Here is a 14874-nt window from a genome sequence, read left to right as displayed (position 1 = left end):
GTGCAGCGTTTCATTTGTCAGCAGGAGCTAATTCAGTGTCACAGCTTCACGCAGCTGAACAGCACACAATGAAAGGTGAAGTGGGCAAATAAGAGACTTTTAATTATTGACGCAAGTGTTGCCAATTGAACTCGAGTGCAGCGGGCGGCGGGCGGATGATGCACGTTTCGGGGCGAGTGGCGAGGAAAACGGCGTCAGTCACCACAGACGCGCTTCCAAAACGTCCACTTGACAAAGTGCGTGCTGACTGTGAAATGCTTGTGTTGGAACGCATCTCAGCGCATCGCGCTTTCTATTAGCGAGCTTACAGATTTGTAGCTTGATGCCGCAAGCGCTAACTTTTTAGTGGAGCTCATTCCTTTGCTCCCTTAACATATTGTATCGTGAAGTCAAAGCTTTTTAGCTTTGTTCCTGAATATATGGAGTTGTTGTGTGTGGTGGTGAGGAATGCGGATTTTCATGAAGTTGAAGAAATGACACAAGCCAGACAGGAAGTCGGACATCTCGCAACAAGGTAAATCCGGTATATTTCAATTATATTTTTTGGGTGTGGGAGGGAATCTAGCTAACTACATAGCATGACATTTGTCGAACATAACATGAGCTCAGAATAAATTAAACTTGTAGTCTGGTGGCTGCAGATTTCCGGACACGCAACGTGCGGATGCCGTACGGAAAACGCACCGCATCCGTTCCACAGTCAGTGTGAACTGGGCGTAACCCGACCTACACCGATCGTTCATAGTGGCCAAAAGATTTTAGGTCATATTTAGCTGCTCCTAAATTACTGTGTGACTACACAGTACTACTGTATTAGTAATACTGTAACACAGTAATACTGTATAGTATTACTGTGTGACATACACTAAATAATGGGTCATAGTCCCGCCTAATAGCTGTCTTCAATTTTGAGATTTTCGGGTAGGGGCGTTTGAAATCAGGAGAGGAACGATAAGGAGAGGATGCGAGCAGTGGGTGGAAAGACGAAGTACAAATACTTTGTTACTACACTTAACTCTTAAATGTTGATTACATGTAAACCCTAGTCTGTCAAGCCACACCCATTTCTGACAGTCAGCTACACCTACAAGCCGAAAAGCTTTGTTGATGAGTCATCCATGCAGGATACGACAACACTAACCCTGTGAATTCCATCCCCGTCTGACCGCAAGTTCCGTATGAGCATGTTTGTTTGCTTGTCCCCGTGGCTGTTGGGATCTCTGCTAGAAAGACAACAAAAAGTGTGCGTTCGCCATCTTGCTTTTCTGAGAATTGCGCATGAAGACAATGAAGCGTTAGCATCCCTGACCTTCTACCTTGTCGCAACGTCCATCTACGCACCGATTCCGGTCCTCGTGGTCCGGAGTCCTGCAGGTTTTAGATGTTTCCGCCTACCAACACACCTGATACGAAAGATTAGGCTTGTGATCAGGCTTGCTGATGAGCTGATTATATGAATCAGGTATGCTAGTGGGCGGAAACATCGAAAACCTGCAGGATTCCGGACCTCGAGGGCTGGAATTGTGAACCCTGTCCTTTCCCATTAGTTCCACAGTCGGACCTTGATTCCTGTACATCTTGTTTTAATCAGGGACGTCAAACTCACTTTAGTTCATGGGTTACATCTCAAATGAGCCAGACCATCATTTTTGAGGATTCCAAATATTTTCTATTTTTGCGCTCCCCTTTTATACTGTATCTTGATCTCATCGTGACGCATTAGCGCCAAAGTAGCTTCTTGGGCCGATTTGTATCACAAACAAGACGATTAGCCAACGGCGTGATGATTAGCTCGCAAACAAATTTGAAACTCGGGCGAGGACTGAAAGATTGCTCGGCCCAAGTTGGACGGCAAAGCACTTGAAGAGCGAGTTATAAAAGACAGCTAATATGTAACATTTTAACGATCGTCTTCAAGAAGGAAAGGGAGGCCATAATTGCGTCAGATTGATTAAAGATCACATTAAAGTTTTTTTTGCAAAATGGAAACTTGCCGCGGCAGGCGCACTCGCGCTCTCTCAACCGTATGGAAATAACTCACTTCAATCTATGAATATTATGAATATTAGCATGTGTAGATTATCAAGTTGCTTTTAATGAACTCAGTGGAAGTTGACTTTGAAGCAGCTGAATCGGCAGATAAATGTTCGTCGGTGATTGCATGAGCTCATAAGGTGCTCCTTGCCTCACCAACATACCGTGTCGTTTTATCTCCGGCTCACAGCCCGTTCCATGGCGCACTTTCATGCACAGCACGCGACAGGAATTTACTCCCAAATAGTGTTAATTTCGTCAACGAAAATTAAACACAAATAATTTTGTCAACACACATTTTTCATCGGACGAAAACTAGACTCAACTGGACTAAAACTCTCATTAATAAACAATAAGTGGGACTAAATCAGTATGCATTTTCATCGACTAATGCAGACGAGACGAAAATGTACTTTACATCATAAAAACTTGACTAAAATCTATGGACATTTTAGTTCATGATCTAAAATGAGATGAAAATTACATTTTTGATTTTGTAAAATCTGGTCTGTGACTGATACACCCCCTTTCAAATCTGCAGCTCGCGAGTGTAACAGTGTGGACAGACAGGAGGTGAATTCAAGATGATAAGTTAAAAAAAAAAAAAAAAAAAAAAAAAGGTGAATTATACTTATAATGTAACATTAATCCAATGGCTATAACGTTCCAAAAATAATGTTAATCAGATCGCTGGCTAATTTATCAGCTCATAGCATTTAGCTACTTGCTGTTACAATATAATTGTGCATAAGGTTGTTTTTATAAAAAATAAAATAAAATAAAATAAAATAAAATAAAAAAGAACATTTTATGTGAAATAGTTTTTTCAACATTATCTGTTGACAAAAATAAAAAAAAATATATATACAGGGGTAAAATGATTGTCCTGAATAAAACTAGACTATAACATTGACAGTTTTTGTTGACTAAAACTAGACAAATAAAATTGTTTTTTTCTACTAAGACAAAGACTAAAATGCTCGATTTATAGTCGACTAAAAATGGACCGAATAAAAACGGGATGAATTTGACTAACTATGATAAAAACTAACAAGTGTGATTGAAACTGGATTAAAACTGAGACTAACTTTAAAAATGGCAGATAAATTAACACGACTCCCAAACAAACTTCCTTGGCAGAGGTCATTGTGTGAAAGCGGAGGCCTTGTTTTATTACTCTTCCTTTCACTCTTCTGTCCTTCATCTGCTTCATCCCATTCACACCATTCCAAAAGTCAACATATTCAGGAAATTTCAGGATACTGTTCTCTCATTCCAAAATTTCACACTTTTGCCCCAAAAATCCACATTTTTTCCAACCAAAAGTTGCCCGTTCAGTCCCAATTAAGTGTTTGTTCGTCATTCTAATTTCAAATTTTAAATCATTTAGCTCATTAAAATTCATCTTGGGAACAATTTTCAGCAAGCCAAAAACATTTCCCATTGACCAAAAACCCAACATTTTCAAATTCACTATTCATTCTAATCTCAATGACATTAATTCATTAATTATTAATAATAATAATAATCACATATTTTCCATTTGAAATTCAATTCACCTCAGGAACAGTTTTCAACAAAATTTTACACATAGCACAAATTTCCACATTAGAACTAGGGATGTAACGATATCCAAACATCATGATATATTATCACGATATTGTAGGTAGGTCGGCGATCCCAAAAAAGGTTGCAATATTGTAAAAAAATAAATAAAATAAAAATAAAAATAAATAAAAATAATAATAATAATAATATACTTAATATTGAGGCACTTACATGCTAATGCTAGCTCACAATGACTTCCTTTACAGATTGACTCTGTTCACAAGCATATTATGTTCCGCTTCATGAGAATTAGCATGGATTTTAAACAGAGAATGGCCAAAACATGCCTTGTGAAAATTAAACTGCACTAAAAAGCTAGCCATCAGAGGGTGCTAGAACTGTCCAAATGAAAGTCAACCTGACTTTTTTGAAAGATGCGCTGCTTTTAATATCGTGACATGGCGGCGATGACATATTGTGGCAGTTTTAAATTTGCGATATCACGATATTGCTGCTATCGTTACATCCCTAATTAAAGCACATTCTACATCATTCTTTCCTCCTTCAACAATACATGACCGATTCAAACCATTCCAACTCCATGTTCAGATCATTCAAGCCATATCATTTATTATTCCCATTCCCAAAATTCACATTTTAAAAAACCCCAAATTCCAAATATCTACATATTTGCGTACTTCCAGTTTCCACGTATTTTCACCTATGACTTCAAAATATTCAGATCAATCAATTTTGTTGCATATCATTCAATTTCATTCAACATGATTCAGTTTTTGTCATTCAACTCAACTCAACTCAACTTTATTTATAAAGCGCTTTAAGAACAGGCGTTGCTGTATACAAAGTGCTGTACATAAACATCAGTTTTGCAGTAAACAAGAACAAAGCAAACATTTTGAAGTGCGACTACAGTTTTTTTTTTTTTTTTTTTTTTTTTTACAAGTAAATACATTTTACATCAGTAAATAAATAAGAAGTAGTGAATAAATAAATAAATAAATACATAAATAAGTAGACTAAACATCAAACTCATACACACCACAAAACACCAAGAACAAGTCTCATGGTACACCAAAAGCCAAAGAATATAGATGTGTTTTAAGACGCAATTTCCCCAGAAATGTCAAAGGTCTCGCTTGTGAAGATAAACCTGTTAGTCGATCGTCATCAGCGAGACGTTCGCGACGTGTAAATTAATCAACGCTAGCGGTCCAGACCGGCTGCGACATCACACATCACACTGTCCTCCTCCTCATCATCATCACCTTCATCATCATCAACACTTGCACTGAACATTTGAACCAGGCCTGTCTTATCGGAACTTACACCAGCCGCTATCGCCGTTTCACCTCGGCAACACGGCAGAGTGAAGCACTACATCAATTGCGGTGAGCATCAGAATTAACATCATAATAACGCTCATTTTTCGGGGGTGTAAAGGACCGACAAGAATAGCAACACTACTCAAGTAATTGACTCTCATATAAAAAAAAAAGGTTGTAATTGCCTGTAGGTGCCACAAGGCGCAGAAAAGCTCTGTTTTTATGTTCGACAAAGCTATGGTCTGACGAAATAACTGACTTCTTCTTAAGTGCTTTTCACCAGGATGCTGCAAGATTTTATTTATTTTTTTAATAAAATACATGGCAAGTTTTTCAGCTGGAAACAGATGATGGAGTTGCAAAAAAAACAAAAAAAATAACAATTACTACTTTCCTATTAACAACTGTGTCACGGTTTACTCTACTTTTTCAAATCCATATGCAGCCCATGTCAAACTTCATTTGACACATCCTGTTGCAGTTCTTTATACAACTGACACATGGAAGGGGGGAAAAAAACACAGACAAGCTCAAACAAGCTACAGGACATATTAAAGAATGTCTGCTAGCTTAATGCTAACATAGAATGCAAATAATCGTAGATGAGCTAACATGAATTAGCATACAGTTACGGTAATTATAAACCTTCAAACAGGTACTGCTTTAACACCACTGATCTATACATATCTGAATAGCCGAAAGGCCTAGACTATTGAGGTCACGAGGCCGCCATATTGCTCCTCCCAAGAAACGTTTCTCGCCATATGATACAGTTACAGTGTCGAAATTGTACATTTGAGACAGTAGTTAGTAGAAATAGCATGATTGATGATGTTTGAAATTTATTAAACATAAATAAGAGTACTTTGGACAATTTACAACTTCCCTTAAATACATGTATAAATTATATGCTTCATGATGTTTAGTAGGCTACAAGAGGAAGTTGATACAATAGTCTGCTCGCAAGGTGGGAGTCACAAGATGGCCGCCCTGTGACTTCAACGGCTTGCACTAGCGCGCGTATGGGCTATCGGCTATCCAGTCATGTAATGGGGTATATGCCACGGAAGAGGCGGGACGTGATTTTGCACATCAGTTTATTTCCGGTCCGGGTTGCGAACGCGCAACCCAGGGGCACAAATTCGAAATCACAAGTATTTTTGACACAGCCCACAGGTCGCAAACCGAACCGGAAACAAACTGTTGTGCAAAAAACAGCCCCGCCTCTTCCATGGCTTATACCCCATACATGCAACAGGGCAGCTCCGCCTCTTCTTCTTGCTGTTAAGTACACTGCATCACCTCCAGTAGAGCTCAGTGCTGCCCAGCATTGATGTGGCACAAAGAGGTACTACACCAAAAGCTGCAAACTTAAAATGTATGCTTTATAATGTAATAAATAAATAAATAAATAAAAATGCTACCAAAAGTTCTAGAGAAAATGTATTAAGTCGTAAGTTTTCCTGCTTTTGTTCTTAAGTGCAAATAGCTTCCACTTCTGGCCTCGGGCTGAACTTTTTACCTGAAGGAGACACGATCGCAAAGACGCGTCTGCTGCGACTTATTTAGACATTCCATCTTGTTGTTGTGCTAGTGTTGCATGCTGGGACTGCATGCATTTGTTTGCGTCGCTACTCGCTTCGTTTCGGGCGCCCAGGCGGACCTCCTCGTCGTCGTCCTCCTCTCAGGTGGCGGCGCAAACGCTTCAAGTTTGTCTCACAATGATGCGGCGCCTCCTTTATTTATTCTCTCTTTTCTCTCTAAAGAATCCGCTGACCTAAATCGTCCGTGATGCTGCTACCATTAAGGGGGGATTTTTTTTTTTTTTTTTTTTTAGTCCAATCAAGCCTGCAATGTGATTTCTTTCCTTTGTGATGCCCTCATTTCTTTCTTTTTTTTTAAGAGGGAGAAACTTCTCTATTGTTTTTTATGTTGCAGTAATAAAACAAAAAAAAGAGGGCAGCCAGAGAGCTTTGAATATGAGCTCAGAATAAAAAAACAAAACAAAAAAAAAAAGATGTTTTTAGTCCGTTGAAGTTACAAGCGACAGGGTACCCCACATAAATAATTAGAAATAAAACACTGAATTATTTTTCCGTGGATGTTGACTAAATGTGCTCCATATTACTGGAATCAATGCTGGAAAAACAACCAGAGTTGTTTTTTTAGTGGTTGAGTTTATGTAATATAGTATGGAGGACCAATATATATATATATATATATATATATATATATATATATATATATATATATATATATATATATATATATATATATATATATATATATATTAGGGATGTTCGATACCACTTTTTTTCAGACCAATACCGATACTCAGACCCTCAGTACTCACCGATACCGATACCAACAGCCGATACCAGTAGTACATTTGACAAATAAAAAAAAATCACAAAAAGATATTTTTAAACAAATATATTTCCCATAATTTTGACAAAAAAAAACAGCACAGTCACTCTTCAATAGTCTTAACGCTCAAAATAAAACACAAAAATGCTCTTTTAGTTTAAGATTCACAATTTAGAAGTATTTCCAAACCGGTGAAGTTTTGGGGAAAAACTGCTGCAAGCTAGCGCCAGTTACAGGCAAGGAGGACTCACTTAACGTCTTCCCCCTCTGCCATCGGTCGCTTGTACTCGTCTGCGTCACGAGTACTCGAGTACTTGAAAAAAGGCTGGTATCGGCCCGATATAGATACCTGGTATCGGTACTCGCCCATCCCTAATATATATATATATATATATATATGTATATATATATATATATATATATATATATATATATATATATATATATATATATATGAAACAGGCAGTTTGCAACGGTGGAATCCAACCCAAGACACGCTAAGGACCGCCCCCTCATTTGAATAACACATGACTTGGCACTCCCCCCCCCCCCCTTGTGAGGAATAAGCGGTCAAGAAAATGAATGTGTGGATGAAAAAGTATATTTCTATCTTCTTCCGTTTTGCAGCAATTAGTATTAGAATATAGCTAAGTTTCATCATTATTCACAAATCTGTTTAAAAGAGCTTTTTGCAACATGGCCCAGTTTTTGGAATAACTACTAGGGATGTAACGATAACGGCAATATTGTGATATCGCGATTGCCACTATATGTCATCGTTGTCGTGTCATGATATTCAAAACAGCACACCTATTAAAAGAATAAAAAGGTTGGGTTGATTTCCATTTGTGCAGTTCTAGCACCCGCTGGTGGTTAGTTTTTTAAGTGCATTTAATTTTCACAAGGCATGTTTTGGACCTTCTACGTTTTAAATCCACACTTGTGCCGGAAACGAGCGCTTTTTCTTTTTCATTCTCCAGAAATCGGACGTGCGGCAGAGCTGCTCCCGCGTGGCTTGGATGTAGGACAGACGCGGGTGTTGTCGCTTCCGGCAGAGCCCTTGGACAAGGTCACCACGTTCCTAGGTGAGCACATCGGTGGCAGGAAGAAGCATTTGCGCGCCGGCCGGCGGGACCAGTCGGCTGAGAATGAACCGGCGGGAGAAGAGGCAAAAAAAAAAAAAAAAAGGTTGACCTCTGGTTGTCCTCGCAAAGCTGCAATTTACTTTTGGTAAGCCCCTGCAGAGCAGCCTGAGGGGGGGGGGGGGGGGGGGGGGGGGGGGGGGGGGGTCGGGGTATTCACGCCATTCCCCCCCCCCAGGAGGGAATCCTCTCAAATGTTAGATGGATGTGAAGATTGTCGCACGGCTAGGCCAGGAACATCCCCTTGCTTACTTCAACTTACATTCTTGGCACAAAAAAAAAGAAAAGAAAAAAAAGGTTAAAGATGGCGGCAAAGTACAACTTTTGCCTAAAATGAAGCTCCTCAACTCGCTTGAACGTAGTTCCTTGATTTCAACATGCCACAAAATAGCAGCAAAGTATCACTTTTGTCTAAATGAAGCTCCTCAACTCACTTCAACATATGATGGCAATGCACTACCCTTTTTTGGTTCACAATTGAGCTCTTTAACTCACTTCAACAATGATTCTTGGCACAAGAAAATGCTACCAGATGGTGGCAAAGCACTACTTTTTTTGAAAAACGCAAGCTCCTCAACTCACTTCAATATAGTTCGATATAGGCGTCGAAAATCAACAGGATAGCAGCAAAGCACTACTCTTGCAAATGAAACTCCTCAACCCACATCAACATAGTTTCTTGATGTCATGATGCCACAAAACGGCAGCAAAGCACTACTTTTTTGTCCAAATGAAACTCCTCAACCCACGTCAACATAGTTTCTTGATGTCAAGATGCCACAAAATGACGGCAAAGTAATACTTTATTGTCCAATTAAAACTCCTCAAACCACTTTGACATAGTTTCTTGATGTCAAGAAGCCAGTTTCTTGATGTCAAGATGCCACAAAATGGTGGCAAAGCACTACTTTTTGTCCAAATGAAACTCCTCAACCCACATTAACATATTTTCTTGATGTCATGATGCCACAAAATGGCGGCAAAGCACTGTTTTGTTTTGTTTTTGTGGTCAAAATGTTGCTCTTCAACTCACATCAACATACTGTACTTCGCTTGGCACCAAAAGGGCAACAAGATAGCGGCAAAGTGAGATTTTTTTTTTCCAATCCATATAGAACTTGGTAATGAACAGACAGGAAAAACAAAATAAAACAGCGTTATCTGAATAAGTTTGTGTTGATATTGTTTTGTTATGAACTCTTGTCGCGCATACACCACTGCTAGATTTTGTGATCGTTTTTATTATACACTAAAGGTATTGGTTTGGCCTGATGCTTTATCACCAAATGGATGATGATGATGATGATGATGATGATGAAGCAACCAACATATTCCAAAGTTGAACAATAGAAGAAAAATCTGCATTGGCGGGTTAGGGGAAAAAAAAATCATCTTTCAGGGGACAGAATGTCACAATGTGAGCAACTTGACATAGATGGATGCTGGGTTTTCTTCCTACTTTCTTTTGTTCTTTCTGCTTCCAGAAAAAAAAAAAAGGCCACAAGGTGTTCTTCCTCTCAATAGGAAGAAAAAAAGACTACATGTGCTCAGTGAAATTCAACGTGATCTTTGTCCATCAGAGCAGACTTCAATATGTCCTGCAGACAGGACCACCCACCCGATTTCCCGCTCTAAATTTCAAGGTGGAATGGAAATTTACCACTACAGGCTGCTATGTGTGCATCAGCTAATAATATTTTGGTGAAGCAGCATGTGGCTCATTCGAGTTGTTGGTTCATTTGAGATTTTGTACATTTCAGTTGGGTGACAATGTCTCTCTTGGAACTCATTTAGTGATGGACCGGCAAGCCATGTTTAAAAGGCAATAAGAACATCGGTATAGGACACGCCCCTTGTGTCATACGTTCTAAGCGAGCAAGGGCAAAAGTATCGACAAATTCTGCCGTGGTTTTAAAAAGTCAAGGTTGCCAATAACCACTAGTATGGGTTGCAGTTAACGATTATTTCACTAATTGGTTAATGTGTGGATTATTTTTTCAATTAATCAATGAATCGGATGAAAAAAAGTTTCAATTTCAATCTGATTTTTCTCAAATATTTGAAATTGACCGTGCTCAAACATAAATTATGATTTAGCTGAGGAAAATTAGGAAAATCGGCAAAAATAGTGATTTTTTTTTTCTTTTCCACAAAGTGGTTCAAAACAAAGAGGACTACAGAAATTGAAGAATATTTTCTGTTGTGGCGGTGATGCGCCAAATATTTGGATGATTTGAAGTAAAAAAAAAAAAAAAAAAGATAGCTCAATGATTCGTTGGTTACCCAAAGCAATTATCAATTGTATGAGTGATTGATTGACAATCTGATTGGCTGCTTGCAGAGTTGAATAAATGAGATAAATGAGAGACACCTCATTGAAGTTAATTGCCTCCAACTCAGTTTTGGAGGGGAGGGGCGAGCAGGTACGCAGTGAGGAGGAGGGAGGGAGCAAGACGAAAGAGACATTGTTGATTAAGGTGCATTGTCCTTCGAAAAAGACAAAATGGTGCCAATGGGTACAAGTTGGCTCCAAGAACAACGTGAGTAGCCTACATCTCTGTTCTGTTACAAAAATAAAATAAAGCTCGCCATTTAAGAAGAAAATAGAAGTGGTCATATTTGTTTTTTTTATTTTATTTAGTTTTTATTTATATAAATGTATCATTGTACATATTTGTTCTGTGTCAAATAGAATGTGTTTCATTTTATTTAATAAAATATTTGAAAAGGCTATTTTAGAGCTGTATTTTTTTTACAGCAATATTTTCATGCCATCAGAATCAAATATCAGCCCATGCCTACCCAGCACATTGTGTTCCTTACTGTTGTGCTCAACATCATTCATTTGTACAATTATGATATGGGTAAAAAAAATAAAAAATAAAAAACATAAATAAATGCAATAAAAACCAGCACACACAGTACTGACAAAAAAAAAGCAAATGTCATGAAAATCGATTGAGTAATGAGCAGGTTGCGACTGAAACTCAATGTCAGTGCATTGTCTTTGATGGGACGGGCGCCCCTCCCAACATGGCCGCCACAAAAACGCTCCAGCGCGCCTGCGTATGTGGTCCTCTTCTCTGCTGGGGGCGAACGCACCTGTGTCTGTTTGTTCGTTCAGGCGAAGACGCAAGCAGCCGGTAAGTAAAAAATGTTTGCCTCTTCATTTTCATTTTGTCTCACACTTGTTGTGAAATTGGGTGTGCTTTATAGCTTGTTTAGCATAATATTTAGTGTGCGGTTTTTGCCATTTATTTGAAGGGTTTCATGTCATCAAGTTGACAAACGAGCGCGATATATATATATATATATATATATATATATATATATATATATATATATATATATATATATATATGATTCTTGAAAATCACCAATGCCGATATTTGTTAAAATGCTGAATCAAATCTAGGGATAGACCGATTATCGATACCTTTTTTGATACTGAACAACCACCACCGCCGGTCACATGATGGCGTGCGTCGCCATTTGCCAACTGACATGAATCATCATGGCGGGCGCCACGAGTGTGTCTGCCAGCCAAAACATGCCGGCGCCCATAAGAAGCTAATTGACCACCTGATGGACTATTTTTGCTCCGCAGCGCTAACAAAATGCGCGTGGCGTGTCGCTTGCATGCGTGCGTGCGTAGCCCTCAGCTGTTTGCATATTATGACTCATGAAACATCCTGGCAGGTAATTGGAGGAGAGCCCACGCCGTGCTCGGCGACGAACATTTCTCATCGTGATTCATGTCTCGGGCCTGCCAGCGGTGCGTCGGCTAAACACGACAAATGACTCGCGCCTCCGCAAAAAATAGAAAGAAATCGAGATGAAAAATGGCAGATTTGCCTTTGACTTTCTGATGAATATCTTATGTGCGTGCGTGCGTGCTTGTTGGCCAAGAAGTTTCAATTGGCCCGGAAGGCGCCGAGAACTAATTCGATTGAGTCCGATCGGCTAAAGTGGAGTCCGCATGTTAATCGGGCACAATTCAATTCACACCCTACGAACAACCGTTGTACTGAGTGATTATTTTGTTGTGTACAACACGGGTCAAAGTTTATTTTAGTTAGCTCAAACTAACACAAAACAAAACTAAAATTCACCAAACAATTTCGTTCACGAAATAAAATAAAAACGAAAACGCTTTTTAAAAAACGAAAACTAACAAACTACATTTTATGTTTACAAATGTCCTTTGTTTTAGTCTTTGGTAATTAACTCATTTGCTCCCAAAAACGTGAAAATATGTTATATTTTAAATGTGGGAGTGACGTCAGACAAGTTACGTTTTCAGTAGGGGTGGAACAAAAAAACGATTCGACCGAACCATCGTTCGTCAAGGGGAGCTAAACGACCGTATCGGTTGCGAGTGAGGCTTTATGGTTTTCATAACAATAGCAAGAGTTCTGCGCCGTGCTCTACTTGTTTTGTTTACATTTCAGTAGCATCACCATTCAAGCGACTTCCGTGTTTCCGTGCTCGCGACACGGCGCGCGCGCGCGCAACGAGTGACAACATACAAATGGAGACAGTTAGCAGAAGCCGGTGCCGTACATCTCGGTATTTCCCATGGCTATCGAGTCCTCTCGGTGCACTTGTCCCGGGCCGGTGTTGGTACTGCGCGCGAGCCAAAAAGAATAACTCCCGTGACGATCCAATGCATGGATTCAAACGACACAGGTATGTCCCACAGCCAACACACCAGCTAAGCTAAAAGCACACTGCAAGTATCTCATTTCTCAGTTTGTGGCTCCCTGTCAATGTCTACAACTAGCATGAGCAGCAGATAGGAGAACTGAGACGTGCCCGCGATTACGACAGCCCAAAAAACAAAATATAAACAGTAGTGATTCTGTGGTCATCATCGTGTCTCAGATTAAAAAAAACAAAAAAAGATGTCATACATTAACCAAAAATTAAAGTGATGACAAAAGAAAAAAAAATTGTTAAATACAAAAATTGTTGATTAAAAAGGGAAATGAACTTTTGGAAATATTTTTGCATATATTAAGTGGTTAAAATGTGTTTGATAGATTTATTGTTCCATAAGGTGGCTTCATATTTCTTTTGGCTGGACGGTAGGTTTATTTCATGTCTTAAATTTATGTTTCTGAAATACTTCACAATGTGCAAATATTCTGTTTAATTGTGTTGGTGTCTGTCTAAAGGTTAAATATTTATATTTAACATTAAATTATCAACCTTTTGTTTTCCTGATCATTATTTTGAAGAGAAAAAACAAACAAACCAAAAAACAATTCTAACTGTCAATAACTACTAATAAATATTTAAACTGATACATGTGTACACACTGGAATAGCGGAACAAACAAACAATAGAGGAATTTAGGGGATTTTCATTTTCAACCTGGATAGATTTTTATTTTTTGTTTTATAAAAAGTATTTACGTTACAAGAAGTCAAGAGAGACTGCCTATTTTGTTTTTCATAAAAAAAACCTTTATTTTCATGTTAAAAATGCACTTTCAATAAAGTATTTGGAACTCCGTTTCTACTGCATTATTTTTATGTTGAGATGGTGTTATCGGCAGCTGCTGAAAGTAACTAAAAAAGTAACTTTTAATCTAACTTAGTTACTTTTAAAATCAAGTAATCAGTAACGCAATTTAGTTACTTTTAAAACCAAGTAATCAGTAAAGTAACTAAGTTACTTTTTCAAGGTAACTGTGGCAACACTGCCTGTCTAACAGGATAACATTAGTTCTCTTTTTTATTTTTTATTTATTTTTTTATTGTTATGGTATAAGGATTTAATCTGCGGCATTAAGCCTTATAAAATAGTCAAAAATCAGAAATAAGTGGCTGATTATTTTTATTTACTTTTAAGTCATATGTTCTGACTGTAATCCATAAATTGATTCTTATTCTTATTTTTTTTATTTTATGAAGGTTTAAACGTTAAGTGTTTCAACAAGAGAGAAATGTAAAAAAAAAAAAGTAAATGCCTTTAGAAAAGTATAAAGTATAAATTTTTACAGACTTTACTTAAAACATTTATAATAAATATAAAAAAATAAAGTTTACTAGTTAGTGGAATGGTGTCAAAGTCTGGCATGTTTTCGAGGTTTCCCACGTTCAACACAGCTGATTCATATTTAAAGCTCATCAGCAAGCTCTGCAGGAGCCTGATAAGGATCCTGTTTATTGAATTAGGTTGTGTAGAAGAAGGGCAACCTAAAAAACATGCAGGACTCAGGCCCTCGAGGACCGAATCTTGACACGTGTAATTGTTAGCAGATTTCGCTTATTGTGGACACTGGATATTGTTTTATTTTATTTCTTTGGAACGTAACCCCAGCGATAAACGAGAGAACACAATGTAATTAGCAAGAAATGTTATGTATTTATATTAGGAAAATAGTATTACAGTAGTAAACGTACTGGGTAGGGATGCACGATGATATCGGTGGC

General features: G+C 38.2%; 1 long non-coding RNA gene across 1 annotated transcript in view; it reads left to right on the top strand.

Annotated features, from left to right (window-relative positions):
* Nucleotides 1-8377, top strand: part of LOC144009266 (uncharacterized) — a 22784-nt gene extending 14407 nt beyond the window's left edge. The window contains exon 2 of the long non-coding RNA XR_013280881.1: nt 8273-8377. This is a non-coding gene — a long non-coding RNA (uncharacterized LOC144009266). The remainder of the gene's footprint in view (nt 1-8272) is intronic.
* Nucleotides 8378-14874: the final 6497 nt, after the last annotated feature.

Source organism: Festucalex cinctus, chromosome 20 (genome assembly GCF_051991245.1).
Source record: "Festucalex cinctus isolate MCC-2025b chromosome 20, RoL_Fcin_1.0, whole genome shotgun sequence".
Lineage (NCBI taxonomy): Eukaryota > Metazoa > Chordata > Actinopteri > Syngnathiformes > Syngnathidae > Festucalex > Festucalex cinctus.
Note: the sequence above shows the minus strand (reverse complement) of the source record. Positions and strands in the feature narration are given on the sequence as shown.